We start from the raw sequence: 20,221 nt of genomic DNA, 5'->3' as shown, positions 1-20,221 counted from the left end.
AGAGGAGGAAAATAGAGGTTAATACTATGGAAACTAATCCACATTCTATCAGGGTGGGCTTTTGATGTGTCCTCTGTAGGGACAGCTCCTGAGCCTGTGAGAATTAGGATGTTCTTGTGACTTATTGTAGACATGTATATAATATATTTTCTTTTTCAAATTTGGTATGTTAATGTTGTCTATATTAGCATGACAGTTGAAAACACTTAAGAGACTTATTTGGAAGTGCAATAAGATTTCATTTCTGTCATAATCTGAAAACTCAAATTTCAGATCAACTTCTTGGCATTTGAATGTGGTCAGGAGTTACATTACTGTCTATCTGCTCCCTCTGCTACTTGTGGGAAGCTGTTTCTCATTCTTAGCCTGTCCTGCAAAGCTCCCCCCCATTCTAAAAAGGCATGTAATGTAGTCAGTCACTTATCTAGTCATGGCTGCTCAAGAGTTCCTCTCGAATATAATGAGCCAAAAGAAAGGGGAACGAGCACCGCTTTTCTCCAAGTGTACACCTTGGTGGGTTGGAATTATTATAGTGTATAACAGGAAACAAGCAGAGAACTGAAAGAACCTTTTCTCTAAAGATACGAATCTTTTTCAAAGTTTTAATCAATTTCTACTCTGTATTTTTCCCCTCTAAATACCTTATGCACTAATGGGACCTATTGTATTTATTCATGTTGGACATTTTTACAAGAAAAGCTATTAAGAGGAAGGACTCAAACTCAGTCCAATTTACCATGTATCCGGAGGCTTAACCAAAACTATTATTACATGAAAGAATGGAGGAAATTAAGAACAGGACCTTCCGATTACCAAATGCCAGAACATTTTTTTTTCTTAATTTTCTTTCTGTCTAATTAACTCTGTCGGGAGTTTGAAAACAATTAGGACCTAGAAAGGAAAAAGGGTAAAATAGTCATACCTAACTCTTTTGTGCATGTTAAATGCTTCCATGCTGTGTTGCAGGCATCTTCTGGACTGAAAAAAAGTGTAAGAAAATACCTAACAGGAATTCTAGTAGTGCTTCTGGAAAAATCCCATCCTCAGTTACTAAAAAGTGTGATGAGAACCTCTTAGATAATAACATAGAGGGCTGTAAAGGTTAAGGAATGATCTAGTCTAGATGATACTACTCAGAAAAATATGACCTTAAAAAAGAAATAATTGTTTGGGTGATTTTTTAATTTTTTTTTTTAAAAGGCAAAAAATGGTGAGAAATGTTTTTGAGAGACCTAGAATATTCTTTTCTGTAAGATTAATTAAGAGTAAATTAAATTATATGGAAATGATAGTATCTTGAGAGTAGATAACCTCTTTGTGTTAGGTTTGGTTACTAATAACCTGGTTTATTTGGTAGTGCTGTTCCTCTCTTTTTTGCGGTCTGTGCCTGTCCCGATCCAATGTTGGGGGAGGTTTCAATATGATCCCAAGAGAGAGATTAAGTCACAAACGAGGTCAAATGCCGTATACTCAGAATAGGTTTCTATTATTAAAAAAGTGAAGAGGGATAGCTATAGGACAGAATGGAAGGAAAAGGCAGAAATGACGCAAGGGTGAGGGATAAGGCCTCAAGAATAGTCACCACCATGGATCCAGCGGCGTTCCATTGGTCCTCAGTCTTCAGTTCTTCGGTGGTGGGTGCACATGGATCTGGCTTCGATGGTAGATGCATAAAGAGCAAGATTTTTCTGCTGCCTTTTTAAATTCATCGTACCAGCTGATCAGCGTATCCACTCGCCTTTAGTCTTTTTTTCCTCTGGGCCAACAGGTTTTGTTGCATCCAGCTTCGAGGCCAGGAACGTCTGCCTCTTATCAGTTCATTGGCAATGCAGGCATGGGGTCTGGCCTCCAAATGGAGCCACAAACGGCTTCAGGATGGGGCCAGCTCAGTCCATGTCTGCCCCTTTGAAGCTTATGTAAAGAGTCCGGACAATGCAACAGCAAAAAAGTGGGGGGTGCATCTTTCAATACACTCCCGCTTCCCTGGGCAGCATCCCCCAGACCAATTCACAGGCCACCAGCACCTTCTCTTGGAGGTCTGCACAGACACAAGCAAGCTTTGAGACAGCCATAGGACATTTCAGTCTCTCACAGTGCCTCATACAATCTCAACATCTGCACCTACTTTGATCATAGCACAAAGATCATGGACTTAATCTAATTGAATGATAATTGTAGGGGACTTCTTCATGGATAACGATGAGAGCTGGTAGAAGAGAAGACTCTATGTTATCCAAGAGTCAAAACCATGCAGTCTCTTTGAATGCCTCTGCTTTTAAGCTTGGTGAAGTATGTGAAAATTCTAATTTCTAGCAAGATTTTAATTACGCCATGAAAATCTGCCTCTTTGTATGAAGTTCCAGTTGGACATTGAAAAGCAGAAGAGCCTCGAACCTGCCAGCACAGTCATGACTGTGAAGTTAGAAGGCAGTGAGTTTAAATTTGCATGCAACCCTGTGCTTATTTCTTCACTGCAGGAGCAACTGAGTATTTCCATCAAGACATACACGTCCCTCTTCTAAATAAGCCACAGTGACCTCTGATGCGACAGAATGCGTGAGGTTCTGGTATGTGGCCTTTAGGGCAGAGGGAAATGTCAGAAGTATTAATGTTCACCCACCAACAGAACATCTCTTTTCCTCTCTGAATTAACTAAGCATCTTGAGTACACTTGATGCAAATATGAAACTTTATTTTTTGTTGCTTAGAAGCTCTGGTTCTTTTGCCTTTGGCTGTTAATTCAGAGTACTGCTAGTTTTCTATTCTGTCTGGGTTCAGCCTGCTGTTCCCAGGCATAGTGGTTTGCAGGCTTCCTGTGAAAAATTCTAGGAAAAATAGGAAAGACTACAGATTGCCTCAGCTGGCAATGTGACAAGAGAAAGATTAACGTGATGGTAAGTCTTAGCTGCAGTGCCACCGTGTGTTGAGGGCAATCATTTTTGTCTCACTGGATGTCTTTTTCTACATGCGTGATTTTCTAGTGTCAGAAAAGGCTGTAAGGATTCCTTATAAAGGGGAATGAGCTCTTTAAGGCTCATTTCTACAAGCTTATTTTTAAGTTATAGACTGAGAACATGTCCTCAATAGATGATGCACTATGAAACAAAACTGAGACCTGCAATACCATGAGGATCACCTTGTGGACCCAGTCTCTTTGACAGGTTAGCTGCAAAGGTATTGACCCCTGAAGTTTTTTCTCTGTTGTAAAAGAGTCTTTAGTTTGTTTCTTAATGACTGCTGCGGCATCCTGGTGGTGATCTGCCTAATGGCATGCCAGAGTTGTGAATTTTGCCAAGTTGTTCATAAAATTAGGAGGAAGGCATTCGTTCTATTCTCTGAAGATTTTACAGCCTAAGTGGGAGAGACAAACAGGCAAATGGAAGGATAAGAGATACAAGTTAAAAGTAGATTCATTGACAATCACAGGAACTCCACAATTATTCTTTTATTTTTTCAGTTTTCAAGTTTTGTACATTTTGTGTGTTAGGGTGAGGGCTACTGCAAAAAAGGGGGAAAAAAAATTAAAAAAAAAAAAAAAAAAGAGCCAAGAATATGGGAGAGGTGAAGTGCTCAGTTCTAATAATTTATTTTTTAGTTGAGACCTGCTGAGAAAGGCTCTCCAGCTAATTAAACAGCTAATGAGAAACATAGCTCCTGTGTCTCCACTTTGAAGCAAATAAGAAATTATCCATTTGCCTATGTTAGACTTGTAAATCTACTTCAGGCTTGTGATTACAGCAAGGTTATAGATCTTCATAACAACAGGCCATCACTGCTTACACTTGCTTTGACTGTGGAGTCCTGAAAAAACCTCTGCCAAGAATGGATTCACAGTGGTGCACGTAGTAGAATATAGTTTCTGAAAAAAAATAAAATTCAATCCACAGTGAAACAAAAATATCAAACTTGGGGTATATGGACATGGAGTGTTTAAATACATTACCTCAAAATGATTATCTACAGCTACATACCTTCCATGAACTCACAACTAGAACTTGGTAGTAGAACAAAGAATGGAGATTAAATGGAGCATCTTATAAGCAAATTCCTTTTAAACTGAATTGTAACATGGCCTTTGACAGTAAGCAGTTTTCTTTCTGTTTTGGTAGAATCTTTGTTTTCATTAATCAAACAAGCTTAATGAAACACTATTTCTTCATCTTGTTCTTGTCTGACAAATAGAGTGCAAGTACGTTATTTATATGAGAAAGTTCTTTTTACTGTAACAGAATAAACGTAATCCTGAGTTAACGTTGCTGTCTAGATGTCAACAATCTTCATCTAAGTGTGAATAATAAAAGAAAGACTCTGACAACTTTTAATTGGCTGGTAATGTGTACATTTTCTTTTAATGTCCAGTAACATTTTTATAGCTGTTTTAGTGATCAGTTTATAACTCTTTACTACTACAAACTGTCAAACTGACAGCAGTTCTTTACTCACTGCTGACTCAAAAGCAGAGCCTCCTAACAGATTTTCCCACTCTTCTCCCTTTCCTCCATGTTGTTTGGGCATTGGCCTTTGAAGTTTCAGCTGTAGGTATTAGTAGCCCCTGTGTAAAACAGGTTAATCTGTTGGGGATTTTTAATAAGGAAAAATGATAAATATAAACAAGCAAATAGGCCCAAGAATTAAGAAAGTCTGTTGTGGACCCCTAGTGCTTCTCATCTGATGAACTTGGTTGTTACTATCCTTTAACTGTTAAACTGTCTGTGTTTCATGGAAAGAAAAAAGTTTGTTATCTTGAGGTATTTGCACATCTGCATAATATTTGAATTATCAAAGTCTATTGCTGACTTTACAGTGTACCTCCAATGTCTGTTTCAAAACTGTCACAAAAATCTTTGCTCTTATGGCTAGTATCCAAAGAAAAAGTGTGGTGACGTTTAACACCAAACTGTTGCTGTTTTCATATTCTATAATACTCTCGATTAAGGTGATTTAAAATTTGTAGAAAAAGGTTTTAATTGTTATGGCTTCTACAGTAAAGACATTTATTGCATGAATTCCTAGATCTGACTATTAAAAGCTTTTAGAAACTTGCAAAATCACCTTGGGGAAAACGCAACTTTTTTTTAACCATCCAACTACATCAGTGAAAACTGACAGCTGTGGGTCAAAGAACAGAGGGACACCCAGGATCAATTATTGATGTTTGAATTTGATTTTAATCAGCTTTGCATGTGAGTGGGGACTAATTTATTTGTCCTCTGTACAGATGTTTTCCTTGGCTGCTAAAGAATACTGGTTTGATTTATGAAAGGTCATAACAAATTGTTGCAAAGAATTTGCAAGATGTTTCTGCAGCTAACTGAATCAGAAATTTTCTTTCTCAAGGTGTATCTGGGAAAGGTATGCCACAACATTTCATCTTTAAAAAGTATATGAATATACTGTGTCCAGTAGTGTTCATTGTGAAAATGTTCCTACTTCCACTTAGCATAAGCGATTCAGATGACTTAGCTATGTACGTGATGTTATGTAGATGGATGTGTGAGCTCAATAAAGGGTTATAAAGGGATAAAGTGGAACTCACAACAGCCTAAAGTCTTCCTGAGTTGTTATGTGTTGAGCCACGTTCAACAGACTTCCTTTTGCTAAGTTTCATCACCAGTATTTTTAACAAAGTAGACGAAAGACAAGTAAATTATACCAGTGAAGATGAATTTGGGGTATTTGCCTTCGAATTAAATCAGACAGGTATTTCTCAAGAATAGGGATTGTTCCAACCTGTAGGCAGGAAAATGTGTTTTCTGTAAAGTCCTCAAATTTTTTGTTTTCCTCCCAGTTCTGCATGATGGATTACTCTTGCATATTTTGTACCTCCTTTCTCTAAAGACTCTTCACTGCCATCAATACATTTATTCAATAAAAGCAAATCAGGAGAACCTAGGTCAGTGAACTGCATGATTAACGCCATTTTTTTTCAGAGCCGGCACAGGTTACTAATCAAGTACTATAAAATTACGCTCAGTAACTCAATTTCGCTTTTCGCTTTGTCCCCATACAGAGAAAAAGAATGTAGATAGGGGTCTAATAAATCTGTACAGATATTTTTACAGTGGTCTGATTGCCAAGGACCCTAGTAAAAATCTGAAATATAGAAACCCATCCTGATCCATGAATCAGTACCTAGATAAATAACTTTTTTTTTCTTTTTTTTTCCTGGTAGAAAACACATAGCAGGGCTGCCATATAGAATTATATAAATTATTTCAAATTTTTCTCTAGCAATTTTCTAAGAACATTTTGTTTGTTTTTTCTCATCAAGCAGAGTTCAGGGCTTTATATTGCATTAAATTTATAGTGTAAAACATTGATGTGGTACTGTATTTTTGAAAAATTGAGAAGTTATGCCAAGTATAGGGATGAGGGACAGAAATCTCTTCAATCTGAATTCATCAACTGGAAAATAAACTGTATCTGAGCAGCTCTGATAGAGAAACAATCCTCAAAAATGGAAAATAGTCTTTGTTCTTTTATTGCATTTAGTTTACAAGATGAACAAGAACCAACAGGGTAAATAGCAGCTTTTAAATGATTCAGTTTGCTTTCTATTTATAGCTCTACAAAAGAGCACAAATCCCTTCCTTCGGGAGGATTTATATAGCTTCTTATCATCCCTAGAACAGCTATATTATGCAGGATCTTACCCTTTCTTGGCAAAATTTGCTGTGCCTTAGTCCAAAAATAAAACAAAATGTAAAAGCAAAACGATTGATTTCTAGAAAATTTGATTCTGCAATTAATAAAATCTTATTCTAAAAAAAACCCTCCAAAGTTTAGAACTCCCACTCTGACATCAGAATGAAAACTCATGTTAGATATTGCTTTACACTGAAGTTATATTTTATTGTTTCTGGGGTTTATAGATCTGTATTTTCCATTTTTTCAACAAACTTATGGATTCACCTTCTTTACTCATATATATATATATATATATATATAATGTGCTTATTCATATAACACTCTTTTGAGACTTTTTAATTGGCAACACCTGATGTGCGGTATAAAATCCTGGCAAGATGGCAAACCTCCCTTGACTTTACTGAGCAGGGTCTCAGTTTTGAGGTGCTAGGTGTGGTCAAATTCTCTTGCTGAAATAACTTCACAGGTGGTTTGTGGGATGACTGCCCACCCTGTTTGAATAAGACGGGAGGATGAAAAAAATCTAGTAATGATGTTCAGCCCCAAACAAAGCAAAAGTGATGCAAATAAAAATCCATGGGTAGGGTATAAGGCTGACCTCTCCCTTTCAGGTGGTGACATTTGTTCAGTCTTGAGAATTCATGGGGCCCTTCCTGTTGTAGCTTGAATGTGTTGGAAACAGCATTATTCCTTTACCATTGCTCACAATCAAAGCTGGCCAGGAGACCAGTGGTTTTTCTTTTCTTACTGTGATCCATGTGTATGATACCTTAAGATGAGATAATTCCATGTAGAAGATAACCATAAACCTCTTCAAATATGAGCTTGTAGTAGTACAGTTTATGAGCACCATATGTTAATGTCATATGCCTGGGACTTCAGTGCTGTTTGAGTTGGTGCTTTGTATTGATTTGAAATCCGTCACTTTTGAAATACCACCATTTCAGAGGCTGTAAAGCTGCAAAAAATTTGGTGTCAATAGTTTTAGTCCATATCATGTTCTTTGTACCATTGCCTGACTCTTCAAAAACACTCTTGCTCCTTCTCCAAGGCAGAATTAATCTGAATTTGATGAACAGTGAGCATGTTACTGCTAGGAAATTGTTGCATCCCAGAATAGGCTCCTTGAATTCCCACCAATTTGTCACATTCAAGATCTTGTTACAGGCAAAAAGAACACACCTTATATGCAAAACCAAGATTTTAACATTAGTATAATTAAAATCTTAATTGTCTAATCAAAGGTTTATTATTATTCCTGTTACAATAATACTGACACTTATATTTTGAAGTACCCCTTTCTCTAATGTTCTAATTGCCCTTCCGTTGGCATTCTGAGTCTGAAGATCAATGTTTTCAACCTTGGTGGAAGGGTAAGTTTCTGGTGAGCTGTCTGTATCATGAATCCATCCTTGGGAGAAGTCTCACTTTAGGATCTGCCTGCAGGCATTTTTATGTTTGTTAACATGCTATGCACCTATCTCATTCTTCACTGGTCTGTAATTCCACATTACATTTGAATTCACTATATATGGTGGTTTTGACATATGTTTGAGCCTTATTCTTTTCTCTCTTGGTTACCCCTAGAGCTGGTTTTACCCAGCTTCCAAGGACTCATCCCTCTCCTGGCTAGTCACTGACCACTGGTTGCCAGTAGCTTATAGCCCTGGGATCTCTGGGATCATCCTGTGTCTGTACTGACAATGCTATGCTGCTCTCCTATGCCTCCCCATGTTACTTTTTGGTTTAGGATCCCAAGTACTACTTGTTATTGCCATCTGCTACTTAAAAGTAAGCCTTGCACCATACAGTTATACAGAGCTAAGCTAAAGGTAAATTAGGCAATAGTCACCTGATAGTTGCTAGATAATTGCTCTTACAACTGAACAGGCTCAAACAAGAGCTTCAGGCAGCCCCAGACTGATGTGTCCTGAGACCTCTACTGGCAGCATAATGCAAAACCAAGGATAACACTTGGCCTGTGACAAGCAATGGTAACACTTTATTTACTGGGCATCAGGGCTACAATAGAGAGTTGACAAATGGCAGAAACCATAGTGTTTGGGACTACTGAGAGGGAAATCTGTGGGGGGTAAGGAAGGAGAAGTGTGTGGCTCATTCAACACATGAGGGGCGAGCATGGCATGAGTAAAGAAATACAACATTGACTTCAGTTTACGTTTGTATGTCTTCAGATGTGAAAGTGTAAGTATGTAAGTGAGAGTCACCTTAGTATAGAATCTTTTCTAGTATGATCTCAGTTTTGGAAAACAGGGTGTTTGCTATGTCTCAGTTACAGGACTGTGGCTTAGCAGCATATAGACCAAATACTAAAGAACAGCCAGTTCCAGAAGTTTTTAAAGACTGTCTTCAGCACACCTTGCTGATACCCAATGCCTCTTAGAGTGCCTCCTCTGTGTATTAACTGTAGGAGACAATAGTAGGTTTCTGGTCTGCTGAGAATTCCTTCCATCTGGGTGAGAGGATTGATCCCTATGGGTTCTGTCCCACCAGTTACACCAAAAAAGCATGCTTTGCTTAAGTGAAATGTTTTAACCAAAGCAATCACCGAGTGGACAAGTGAGACTTTAAAAAGCACTGCAGGTCTGTATAACCTTTGAGTATTATTTCTCATCTATTTTTTAAAAAAATGTATTATATTTTGAACAAAATGCTTATTCCATTGAAAACTTGATTAATATTTGTAGCAAATTTAAATACTTCCCCTTGAAGTAGCTTGTCTACCATCTCTCTTGGGGGAGAAAAATCTGAAAGCTAGATAACCATGCTGGTCAGGGAAATCTCTTCAGCAATGTTTCCACTGGTTTAATCAGTCTGGTTTCCAACACAGCTTCAGTCAGAATGTGGTTAGCCTGAAGTTATTGCATCTGCTGTTTGAGAACAGCAATAAGAAAGGATTGTCAGTAGTCTGAAGACCAGCTTGGTATTTTGGAGAGCAGGCTAAAGCTCCCAGTTCTGCCACAGACTTCCAAAGTGCCTCAGTCCCCTATCTGTAAAATGTGAGCAATAGTAACATATTAACAAGCAATGTTTTGTGAGGAAAAATAAAATTATTAAATATCCTGAAAATCTGAGTGGGAAAAGAAACCATAAAACATATTTGACTGGAAAAATGTTTCCTTTATTTTCTGGGAAAAAAAAACCCCAACTTTTTATGAACATAGCAGTGTGTCTTTATGTTGGTTTTTATCCTCCCTCTCAACCAGTCATTACGTCAGTAGAGTTATGACCAAACTTGTACCCACTATGAAGAACCTAGTAGGACAGTGGAGTTCAAAAATTTTAAGAAATCCAGGACCTGGAATTCATCGCCACTAAATTATAACTCTTTCAAGAAATACTTTGAGAAACATGGGAACTGGTGAGACTGTTCTTTAATGAAGAAAATCAAAGATGATGAGTTCTATAGGCAGTATTGAGCTAGTTGTCAGTAATTAGCTTCAGATGAGATTGTTGTCTTTAATGTTTCTCGACTATTCTGGGATGAGTTGGAACATACGATGAAAGTGTAATTACAGCCTTTGATATTTGGTAAATGTCTCGATGCTTCCTGGAAGTAGTCCAACAGGTTGTTTGGCCAAGTGGTTTGTGGGGTAGCCAGTTGCCTATACAAATAAAGGAAGAAAGAGAAACTGTTTAATTGTTCATGCAGTAAATGGTCTCCTCACATACATTTTATGATGTGGTATTTTAAATGCATCTAAGGAAAAGTCAATCTAATGAAAGAACAAATGCTTTTTGTCTTTTATGTGGATTGTGTTACTTGTATGCTTATTGTATTTTTTTAAAGTTCAGGCTTTTTAATGCTAATTATTAAAACAGTAAGTTCAGTGCATCTGGGGTGGGGAAAATGAACACTTTAAAGAATACAGTGTGTGAAAGTGGATTCTGATAGGATGTATATTGGTTTTGTGCTGGTGTAAGTACTGCTACTCTGGGGTTATATCAGTGCATTGCAAATGCAAATCAGGGCTTTAGTGTTTTAAAAACAATTGTATATCATTTCAGTCTGAATGTTTACAGTTTAGTGAAGTGGTAAGCAGTTTTAAAACAAGGTCTTGAGTTTAGAGGTGCTTATAATTTCAGAGTTCTCTGTCAGATTCACATCTAATAAGATTTCAAGTAGGATATAACTTGGAAAGTATGGACTAGGTGTCTAGTTAGTTGTAGAAATAGAAAAAAATAATTTTGGAAACTAGGAAAGATAGGGAACACAAGTAGCCTTATACCTGCTGTGATCAGGTGGAAATGGAGCATAGAGTATTATCCCAGATTTTCTTCTACAGAAGTTCTACAAAGACAGGGAAGAGATAAGAAATGTCTCCCCTGGGTAAGGTACCTTAGAACAGCATCAGAATGTCTGGGAGGTAGATTTCCCCACTGAAGCACTGAGTCTGCAATCATCACCTTGTGAAGGGAAGCTTTGGCTCTTTGGAGGGTCAACAAATGAAGATCTGGAGAAGAACCGCAAACTTGGTTTTAATGCAGGTACAGTAAGTGGGAACTATGAACCTACCAGATGCCAACAAGTTTAAACCAGCATTTTGGGGACCTTTGCCCATTAGATGTTTTCTTTGTGCTTAGTTGAACGTCTAATGGAGGAAGATGGAATGGAGGCTGTCTGCTGCAAGCTGCCTCAGGACTTTCACTGGTATGCTTCTTGTAACACTTAGCATATAGACACAGGTGTGCCCTGATGTTGATCTCTCCTCGGCTTCTCCGATAGCCGCACCTTACATCTCTTCTCGCTTGTACAAAAAGTAATTTGTTTAATCAGAGTTGTGTAATGGCAATTTCTGCTCCTTGTTGCAATAAGCAGCTTAATCTTTGTGATAAATCCCTTGACAATAGAGTCAGTGTTGCTGTTTTGAATTACACTTGTTTAAAACGTCCCATAATACTTGAAGTCCACGACAATAAGTTATGGAGGTATTTCAGAATGATATTTACAATATAGCTAGACAATTTGTCTTTGTCAATTTAAGCAAAATAGGATGACCTCATGGGAATCAGTCATAAGCCTTCATTTCATCTGTGATTAATTGGAGGGTTTTTTTCATAGTACCTTTTGATAATTGTCATGCCTGAGCTATTTGGAACAGCAGATACCTTCCCACAGAAACTTGCACTTTCATCTTACAATTTCATGTGGACTTAAGCTCAGTACATTAGGAAGTCTTTCAGTATTAGCATATAAAATTACCATCTGTTATGTAACTGTGGCTTTAGTCTAATGAATTATCTATAGATTCAAAACATACCTGGTTAATTAGAGTTACCAGCTTTAATTAAGATAAATTAAAGTTAGAACTCTATTTCCTGCCCTTAGGTGACAATCCATGGCCTTCTCTTCCTCCCCCTCCCTCCTTTACCTCTTCTTTTTCAGATAAGTTTTGAATACAGTGTTTTGGAAAACACTGTGCACAGTAAGTGGATAGCTCTGAAGTGAATTATCTTTGGGTTTATCTTCCTTAGATATTTCAAATTATCTCAAATGGATCCCAGATCTGAAGCTTTTTGTCTGTGGGTGACAATAACAAATGTAGAAGCATTCAGGTGAGAAGCAGAGGGAAGAATTAGGGAAAACAATCTGCAAGTCATTGTTGTCTGTAGAAACTGCATCGCTGAAACATGTCAAATGTCACTTGTATAGGAAGAAATTCATAAAGTTGTAGAAAACTTCTGAGATGTCATTTTCAAGCACTGCATTTCAATCAGCGTGGAGAATGAGGTTAAAAATGAAAATGAAATTAATAATTGTAAGATTTTTGTAAATGTTTCAGCTAATGAAAATAGGAATCCTTTTTGCTACTGTTTTGCCGAGTAAGCTCATTGGATCTTTTGCTTAATAAATTTGTGTAATTGAGGATAAATGTGTGGTATTGTATTTTTATTTGCTTATAACATTACTCTTCCCATACAAGTGAAACTATTTTTTTCAGTACAAAAGTGAGTTTGCTGTTGAACGAAGGACCTCAAAACTCAAATTAGTAATGAAGTAAAACAGAATACAATTTAAAAGATGAGGCCTTAACAGAATGCTTACAGTATGTATAATAATTAAATTAATAGCAAAAAGAAAATCTTACAGTAGGTGCAATCACCAACATTAAATTTCTCTTTGTATGGGACTGGGAGGTTTAATAAACAGCTAATTCTGTTATTTCTTAGCCATGTATATGGTGGTGTCTGTGCTGGATGCCTTTCAGTTTTCTTGCCTCTGGAGGGGAAAATAATAAATAATGCACCCTCTGGTATGAATTTCTATTCTATTTCTATTCCTGTGTATTTGGCTTAACACAGGAATCTTAGAAATGAGTGACCATTTCTCTTGCATCTGGAACATGTCTAAATTATCACCAGTAATGTCTCCACTACAAATGGCTGAACAAGACAGTGTGGTGCTGTCAGATTTAGTCCAATTCCTTCTGCCGTGAAATGAACCACCAAAAAACTGAAGTCATTACTGTTCCTAAAGTCCTTTTAAAAGCAAAGCAATCAACTTTAGAATAATGGCTAGTTTTTAGCTATGAGTTGGTTTGATTTTAAATTGGTTTCAAGAGAGCCTTATCCCCTGTGCTTAAACCCATACATAATAGATTACGTATTCTGTAATAACAGCAGCGTTTACACTCTGGTGATGTTCTACTAAAATGTGCCTGAGATCTTATGGCTGTGCTTAGTTAAAGCCATTCATTCCGTGGACTTGCTTAGCATCTGAAAAATATTCCCCTCTCAAGATCCACAGAACCATGCCTAGCATTTCTCCTATCCTGTGAGCAGGTGGCTGGCACATTGGTGCAAAATGTCCAGCCATGCTGCTGGCTTCAATTAGGATTCCACTCAAAGCTGGCTCATCTGTTACTATGGGGCTCTTGTCAACCTGGCTGCTTTCAACCCCTAAGTGTTAATGTGTATTTACCACAGTGCAGTTGTCAGTCATTCACACCAACACCCTCATGGCAAGGATTTGTTCCATAGGGTTAACAGTGGTGCTGTGAGGATGGGACTGCCTTGTCCAACCTGCAAAACTGAGGACCATGGTTTTGCTTTGTGCATCTGTTCCTTTTATTTTCCATGGACTGAGTAACAATTTACCACCCAAAGAGATGAAGGGGTATATCCCACGCCTGTTGTGATTGGATACCAGCACAAAGATGAGATGGTCTGTGGTGAAGTCTTGTGGTTTAGGAAATTATACTGCCTATTTTATTTTTCCAGCAGGGTAAATCAAAGAAATAAATAGAAAATAAGCGATTATTTTAAAAAAATAATTTTCCGTAACCAAGGTTGTACTCAGCATGCCTTTATACTGTGCCCTCCACCCCACCCCCTGTGTGGTTTGCTGCTCTCTCGTATTCTTAAGGAGGAGAAATGGGACTGGTTGATTTTGTGGACTTTAAACCGTTCTCTGGAAGCCTTTTTACTACTCCTAGCACCCTTTCTTTTTTTTTTCTTTTGTGTGTGTGTGTGTGTGTGTGTGTGTGTGTGTAGATTCATCACAGCTGTTTGTGGCACAGCATCAGCCGCTGTTCAGACCCTGTAGTTGAAAACATGCCCTTCTGCAGCCCAAAGGCAAATCAGTCCATTAACTTAATGCTTATGGGATTGTGGCTCTTGATTACTGGGCTCCTGCCACAGAGGTGATTTAATATCTTCCAAGACTATGCGGACTAGGATTGATGGAAGGTCATATCCCAGCTCAGTGAGAAACATTCAAGTTTTCATTTTGTTTTTTTCCCAGTTTAGGCTCTGGCGACACTGATGCAATCCTCACCTTTTATTTTCCTTTCCTGTTCCCCACTTCTGGCTCTAGTAGCTTTGTCTCAACTACAGATATGGATGGTGTGGGAATAATGGGCAAGTGTGCATGTACGTGCACACACACATTTTGTGTCTTATAAACTTTGTATTACCTATGTGAAGAACTCCTGCCTGAATGGAGTTAAATCAAAACAGGCTGTGAGAGAGGAGCAAAAGGAAATGGAAGGACAGCTTAAGATAAGGTATTCAGCTGCATCGACTGACTTAATAAAAATGGCACTGGTACCTCTCTCCATATATGCTTTGCCTTGTTTATATCCTAAGCTCATCACAGCTAGAACAATGTGGTGACTACAAGGCACAGTGGGAGGTAGATTTAGGGGTAGAGGCTTGCAGTGAAGGAAATGTTACCTGAGCAACTATCCCAGAAACTATTCAGAAACACCAAGGCCTGTGGTTGCCTGCTGTGCCTTTATGTCCAGGTGTCATTTTACTGCTGCTCAAGTGCTCATTATGGCATGGAGGGGAATGAACTTACTACAGGCAAAGTGAAAGGGCCTGTGGACCATCACTGTGTGCTCTGTACTGCCACAAGGATTGCTGAGAGTGCAGGCACTGGCCTATTGATGCATCAAGATTATTCATGTGCTGAAAGCAACCATCAGTGTTTCTGATGGCTTTGAGCATCTGTCTGTAGCCCTGGTTTCATTTCTATGACACCTTTCCTTTACTGGCTTCATGAAAAATAGCATTCAGATCTTTTCTGTCTTGTTAGATCACTTGCACACATGCACGCACAGAAAATATTGTCTTCTTGTTGTTTTCTTGATCAGTATCTGGCATGCTTACGTCCCTGGAGGTCTAGGTCTGTCAGAGATATAGAAGGGGAGATAACCTAGTGACCCCCAAGTAAACAGACAAGCAGTTTTAAAAAAGTTTTAAAAAACAAAATTTGTATTTAGGTTAGGGCATGTGCTTCACATATCCTTTCACGGGAACATAAAACTTTCATAAGTCTCTGCATTTCTGCTGCCAAGTTAAAATACATTTCTTCAGCTGGCTTTGTATTCTGCATTGAGTGCAAGGGTGAGAAAACCCGCATCCTGACAACATAAAATATACCGCGCACACTCACTTGTTCCCTGGCAGCAAGATGAGAGAGGGATGAACTGCATATGACTGGTATTAGTCACATTGATTACTATGTCCTAATGGAAGGTATTTTGCTCTGAAGAGACCATTACAGGGAATTGCACCTGTATAGAACAGGGCTGCTCACCCCAAAATACAAGGAACTTTCTCTGCCTGGTCTAAGAGAAATCTCAAGCCCTAGTTTAGTAGAATGAGGCTTGCAAGAACAGAGTATTTAGGAATAATGGACAAAAATAAAGATGTTTGTAAGTCTTACTAGGTGCTTATTCTGGGCTTCCTTTAGTTTCCTTCTCCACCTCTTCTGTTTTCCTTTCAGCAGAGCATCTCTTTTTCTTTCTACAGCCTCTTCTTTCTTCTGCATCACAAACACACACAGGTCTATGGGACCAGACAGGATACACCCGAGGGTGCTGAAGGAGCTGGCTGGGGTGTTCGCCAGGCCGCTTTCCATCATTTACCAGCAGTCCTGGCTGACTGGGGAGGTCCCGACTGATTGGAAATTGGCGAATGTGACGCCCACCTATAAGAAGGGTTGGAAGGATGATCCGGGAAATTACAGACCTGTCAGTGTGACTTCAGTGCCCGGGAAGCTGATGGAGCAGCTCATCCTGAGTACCATCACGCAACACATGGGGGACAACCAGATGCTCAGGCCCAGTCAGCATGGGTTTATGAAAGGCAGGTCCTGCTTGACAAACCTGATCTCCTTCTGCGACAGGGCGACCTGCTTATTGGGTGAGGGAAAGGCTGTGGATATTGTCTACCTTGACTTTAGCAAGGCCTTTGACACCGTTTCCCACAGCATTCTCCTGGCAAAACTGGCTGCTCAAGGCTTGGATGGGCACACGCTTCACTGGGTAAAAAAATGGCTGGATGTCCGGGCCCAAAGAGTTGTGGTGAACGGAGTTAAACCCAGTTGGCGGCTGGTCATAAGTGGTGTCCCCCAGGGCTCGGTGTTGGGGCCACTCCTGTTTAACATCTTTATTGATGATCTGGACGGGGGGATCGAGTGCACCCTCAGTGAGTTTGCAGATGACACCCAGTTGGGTGGGAGTGTTGATCTGCTCGAGGGTAGGGAGGCTCTGCAGAGAGACCTGGACAGGCTGGAGCCATGGGCTGAGCCCAACTGGAGGAGTTTCAATAAGGCCAAATGCCGGGGGCTGCCCTTGGGCCACAACAACCCCCAGCAGCACTACAGGCTTGGGGAGGAGTGGCTGGAGAGCTGCCAGTCAGAGGGACCTGGGGGTGCTGATTGACAGCCCGATGAACATGAGCCAGCAGTGTGCCCAGGTGGCCAAGAAGGCCAATGGCATCCTGGCTTGTGTCAGCAATAGCGTGGCCAGCAGGGACAGGGAAGGGATCTTACCCTGTACTCAGCACTGGTGAGGCCGCCCCTCGATTCCTGTGTTCAGTTTTGGGCCCCTCACTACAAAAAGGACATTGAATGACTCGAGCATGTCCAGAAAAGGGCAACGGAGCTGGTGCAGGGTCTGGAGCACAGGTCGTACGGGGAGCGGCTGAGAGAACTGGAGGTGTTTAGTCTGGAGAAGAGGAGGCTGAGGGGAGACCTCATCGCCCTCTACAGCTCCCTGAAAGGAGGTTGCAGAGAGCTGGGGATGAGTCTCTTGAACCAAGTAATAAGTGATAGTGCAAGAGGGAATGGCCTCAAGTTGTGTCAGGGAAGGTTTAGACTGGATATTAGGAAGCATTTCTTTCCAGAAGGGGTTGTTGGGTGTTGGAATGGGCTGCCCAGGGAGGTGGTGGAGTCCCCATCCCTGGAGGTGTTCAAGAGTCGGGTCAACATAGCACTGAGGGATCTGGTGTAGTTGGGAACTGTCAGTGTTAGGTTAATGGTTGGACTAGTTCATCTTCGAGGTCTTTTCCAACCTAGATGAATCTGTAATTCCTTGCTTGTTCTTTTCTTTAGTTTGCCTCATCCCAATGTAAATTGTTACTGTTTAACTGTCATCTCTGGTTTTCTGCAGAGCGCTGTTTTCTGTCCAGAGCTGGTTTTACTCTTGTTAGTAGAATGCCTTGCACGGTGAGGTCCTCTCTAGTGGTGGGGCTTCAGGGCTCAGTGGTAATGAAAATAATAAAATCGTGATACTCCATCATTACTTGCTTTTATGTTGTTGTTAGTAACAGGGTGGTATAGTGAGCAAAAAAAGTAGACCAGTTGCCATGTTTTGATAGTTTGAGTCTGGTTTGTAACAAATATCTGGCAAAAGAGCTTTCTTAATGCAGGTTATGTGGAAACCACTTGGCTGACAATATAATCAGGCCCAAAGAAGTCAACCTAACAGCACCCAGATGCTCCAGAAATTTACTGGGTGATCTGAGTATGATTATACATTTCTTCCATCTTAACTAGCCTGTGACCAAATATATTCCTTGGTGAACTCCCTTACTGCATAGCTATGTAAAAATTCCCAGAGCTGCAAAAGCTTTTTCCCTTGGTGTAGGAATAAATCGTGCACAAGCATGGCATTGTCATGTTATAGGAGAGGCTGCCAGGCTGGATTCTTTACTGTAGTATGGCTAACTTGCCACAGCTCAGTGTTGTGAAATCAGCTAAGGTGAGCTAAGAGCAGTTTATGGCTGCCTTGTGTTCCCAAAGTCCTATAAATCAGTCATGGTGAATTAATATATTACTGAATCTAACCCACAACTTTAAAGTGACCATAAAACGCATTTTGTTATGTTGCGGGGTTTGGGGTATATTTTTGGTGAAACATAACCATGTTGGCATTTGTTCTCATCTGATAGGTTATAGTATAATCAACACCTATAGTGGTGTAAGCTTGGTATTCTTATGCAGTTAAATAAAAAACCTGAACTCAGTTCTGAGCAGGTAGAACAAAAGGTGAATTGATTTTAATTATAAGGCTTTTCAGTTTCATTTAAGTGCCACCCCTTAGTCTTTATTTGCTGTCCTCTAGGTTGAATTTAGATTTTTAAACAGCTAATCTAGAATAGTTGATTAGTCAGAGGTCTAAATTCATTTCAGGTTTACTTCTAGTATTTAAAAATCTCTTAATCTCTGTGGCACTGCAATCTGGAGAAATTTGATTTTAAAGTTAAATTATATGTACCGTCTGAGTTAAAACAAACTTTGTTTTAGACAACTATGAAAACGTATGAATGCATTAGTGACTTGAAAATGTGCATTAGTTAGGCATGTCTTTACACCATTCTGCACTGGTATCTCCCAGTGACTTAACTGGAATGTTGAGATCTCCACTGACTCACTACATTTTTGTTCTCATGAGTGCTTAAACTGCCAGTGTTTATATTAAAACTGTTTACTTAATCATTTGGGTAAAAGCTCAAAGCATAATTTGTTGTAGTTGTTCTGTTTTGAAAATAAGGAAGAAAAATCCGTTTCAGAAGCGGTATAAAAAACCATCATATACTTTGAATTGCTTCTGCATCCTTTTGGGCACCTCAACCTGCTATTGACTGAGCAGAGTATTGACAAAGGACTGCAAGATTAAATTCCATGTATTTGGGTTAGATAGATAGAATAAGAATAAAACATAGTGAATATAAAAATAAATGGAAGAGGGTAGGATGTGATGAGCAAAAAAAGGCTTAGGGCTTGACAGGATAACCTTTCCTGAGCCTAAAATGTGGAATGATAGAAAAATGATGAAAGTAGGACAGATTTGTTTGTCCCTAGCCATGTTAGCTGGATGTGAGAAGGACTGAACATGATGAGACCTCAGAAGACTTCCTGAAGATGTACAGTTTTCTTCTCAGCAGGAACACTACCACTTTCTTACCTGAACTATGACTATGTAGTCAAGTTTTTTACAATGAGGATGGTGAGACACTGGAACAGGTTACCCAGAGAAGTTGTGGCTGCCCCCTCCCTGGAAGTGTTTGAGGCCAGGTTGGATGGGTCTTGGAGCAACCTGGTCTGGTGGAGGGTGTCCCTGCCCATGGGACATTTGTTTCTTCTATAAATACGATGGCACTGGTAAATACCAGGTACAAGGCAAGAGGTTCTTCAAGAGCCTGCTTTGCAGAGGGACTGTGAAAATGCATTTTTCCCTTTTTTCAGTGAGCTATTCTTAGTATTCAGCAGCCTGATGGTGATGTGAGTAGATGAGTCCTCCCTGCACCTATGAAGGATGTGGGCTAACTCTTTTGAATGGGTGAGTCTGGGTGTGCCAGCACAGTGCTGGCCTGTGGGAGCTGGTGGAGACATGTTCACATGGGAATGGGAGGAATATGAACTGGGAGAAGATTGTTTGCGCCTTTGTGCCTATACCAACAGACTCGCCCCTGCTAGTGCTAATCACTCTGACTGCTTGCTGAGGAAAATTGAAGTCCCTTAAGTCCCTTTAAACATTTATCTTTTTTTTTTTTCTTTTTTTTTTTTTTTTAAAAGGAAACAAAAGAGAGATGAGGCAGGAAGAAGAGGAGCTACACCTCCTCCTTTCACTTAAATAAATTAGAAATTTCTATTCCAGATACAAAAAGCCTTGTTCAGTATGCTTTTATTATAATAAACTTTTTATAGAAACACAGAACAGCAAAATATACTACATGGAACAGATATTTCTTGACTCAGAGACTCAGCTAAAAGCTAGCAAAATACTTACACCTGTGTAACAAATACCACAGAATCACA

The sequence above is a fragment of the Athene cunicularia genome (assembly GCF_003259725.1).
Source record: "Athene cunicularia isolate RWA chromosome 4 unlocalized genomic scaffold, athCun1 chr4_part2, whole genome shotgun sequence".
Taxonomy (NCBI): Eukaryota; Metazoa; Chordata; class Aves; order Strigiformes; family Strigidae; genus Athene; species Athene cunicularia.
This window is presented reverse-complemented; position numbering follows the sequence as displayed.